General features: G+C 44.7%; 1 pseudogene; it reads right to left on the bottom strand.

Annotated features, from left to right (window-relative positions):
• Positions 1-629: 629 nt before the first annotated feature.
• On the bottom strand, positions 630-2,461 carry LOC134624767 (nuclear factor 7, ovary-like; annotated as a pseudogene).
• Positions 2,462-2,683: the final 222 nt, after the last annotated feature.

The raw sequence follows: 2,683 nt of genomic DNA, 5'->3' as shown, positions 1-2,683 counted from the left end.
ATGTAAGAGGTTAGAGTGAGGATGGCGTCACTTAATACAGAAAATACATGTTTGTCTGTGTTGATGATGAAGGACTTCTTTAGCTCTGTAAACAGCTACACTTGAGAGGACAGAGATGATTTCATGGATAAATAACAATGTGTTTATCAGCTTTCATCATCGCAGTGCAGACATGACGTCAGATCTATCAAAGTGAAGGCCGTCTCTCTGATGACGTCACAGAGTCGTTCGTCCAATAAAGGATCTCAGATCAGCTGCTGCCATCTTGTGGCCACAGTTGGTTACTGTCTCTGAAAGTTGTCTCATGTTTCCTGTTGTCCTGTTAACAAAGGCTGGAGCTCATCATGCTGAGAGGGGAGCAGCATTTTTTGGCTCTTCACACATGTTCATTATATTCTGATGATCCTGGATGGAGACAAACTACAGATAAGTGTGTTCAGCCCAACTAGTTTATCTCATTACAGCAGTTTGATGTTTCCCTTTGAATCCCCCTGAAGATACTGACAGTGAAGCACGTACATAATACTCCAGCCTTTCAACTCTGAGCTTATTTAGTTCTATTAATACACTGAAATCTCATTTGTGTCATGAAGAAAGTCTTTAATCAATCAGAATTCAAATATCAGAAACATTTCATATATGGAGTTAAACATGAATCATTGTTTCAACAACATATTTATTGTTGTCATAAACAGACAAGAAGACAACAACAAACTGCTCCTCCCATTCAACACATGTCAGTCCATATCCCAGCAAACTAAATCATCTCCATTTACACACATCAAATAGAAACATGAATCACTTGTAATGATTAGAAACTTGATAGAATTTCAAATCTAGTTTGGGGAGTCATTCAGTGAGAAACAGTGAAATGATTTTCCATGTGAAAAGGTGGACAGCAGAAACAGAAAGAAACAGTGAGAACTAAAAGAGAAACAAAGAGCTTTGGAACAACGAGGCAGCAGGAGGACAGCTGCAGTTTAACAGCTTCAATTCACTGACAGGAAACAACATTAGAAACATCATCATCCTCAACTCATCTGCTCCACTGACACTGACGCCTTCAACGGACACACCTTCCCTTTACCCATAATTCCAACGTATGGAAACATCCTGTGAGTGAAAGTGTGTGTTAAGGTGTGTATGTGTGTGTTAGTATCAGGATCAGAGAACGACAGCTTTCCTCTGTTCCAGTCCAGATTCACTCTGATCCTCTGGAGCTTCTTCTCTACTGAGAGAGCAGTGAGAGGAGCTGATGGTGAGCATTTGTACTATTTTCTTCTACTAAACAATATAGCCCATAATCCAGTTTGTATGCTTCCCTTCCTCTGCACAGACTCTGCTAACACACCCAGTACCCACCCTGTACCGTCTCCAACATCAACATCCCAGCTGTGAGTCCCTGAGTTAAAGCCCTCAGAGCCCAGGACAAGGTAAGCAGAATCAATCCTCTCTGGATTATCAGGAAGCTGCTGTTCATCTCCTTCTACCACACTGGTCAGATCCTTAGACAGGATGAGTTCTGGACATGCTGTGTTTGGGTCCAGAACGAGAGGAGTGTAGGAGACCATGTCCTTCATGTTGTTCCAGATGTTGAAGGTCAGGTTGCCCAGGTGTTTGGCCTGGTCTATCAGAGCTCCTGAGGGCAGCTGTGGATCATCCAGCAGGGGGCAGCGCTGGACTCTTTCCACTGCAGCCTTGTAGTTGTGCAGGAATGAGATGTCTTCAGCTCTCAGCTCCTCCTCTGTGGCTCTGACTGTGTCTGAAAGAGCTGCTATCTCTCTGCTCAGAGCCTCCATCTTCTCCTTCATCATCCCACTCTTCTGCTCCTCTTCCTCCCTCAGTGCAGCCAGCCTGGCCTCCTCTTCCTCTGCTAGAAACTGGTGAAGCTTCTTAAACTGATCCTTAATCTGCCTCTCTGTGTGTCGGGCCTGGACCTTAATGTGTTCTGTTTGATCAAACTTCACTTGAACTTCTTCACAAACCTTTAACTTCTTCTTTAAGGGCTCCAGAGTTTCCTGAAGTTCCTTCTTGTGTTGTTGTGCAGCTTCATCGATGGGTCTGAATCTGTGATTGGTGTGTTTTTCTGAGTCTCTGCAGACGACACACACTGGCTGCTGATGGTCCAGACAGAAGAGTGCAGACTGCAGAGAGCCTCTGAAGCTCTCCGATCTCTCTCCTGTAAGAACGACTCACACAGGTTCTTTAAAGCTCGGTTTAAAGGTGGATCATACACTGATATTTTCTTACAAACTGGACACTCGTATGTTGGTCTCTCTCTCCACCATCTCTTCAGACAGTCTTTACAGAAGCTGTGGCTACATGACAGAACAACAGGATCTCTGAAGACCTCCTGACAGACCGGACAGCAGAGATCCTCCTCTGATCTGGAAGCCATTGAGTCTGTGAGTGAAGCTGAAAACAGCAGACAGGAAGTACAGTCAGTCCTGGCTCCCCTCCCTCCTCTACTACCGTCACTGAAACTTCCTTTGAGTCGTGTTTTTGCTCAGACTCACATTCAGTGTGTGGAGCGTCAGCAGCTTGAAGCAGCAGTGTTGGAGTTTTCCACTTTTCTCTCCTGTAGCTGGACTCAGAGGAAGCTGCTAGTTTGGTCCAACAATACGTGTGAGTGTCAGAAGAATCAGTGGTGTTCTTTCTTGTAACTAAGGGTGTGTTTCATTCC

The sequence above is a fragment of the Pelmatolapia mariae genome, linkage group LG3_W (genome assembly GCF_036321145.2).
Source record: "Pelmatolapia mariae isolate MD_Pm_ZW linkage group LG3_W, Pm_UMD_F_2, whole genome shotgun sequence".
Lineage (NCBI taxonomy): Eukaryota > Metazoa > Chordata > Actinopteri > Cichliformes > Cichlidae > Pelmatolapia > Pelmatolapia mariae.
This window is presented reverse-complemented; position numbering and strand designations above follow the sequence as displayed.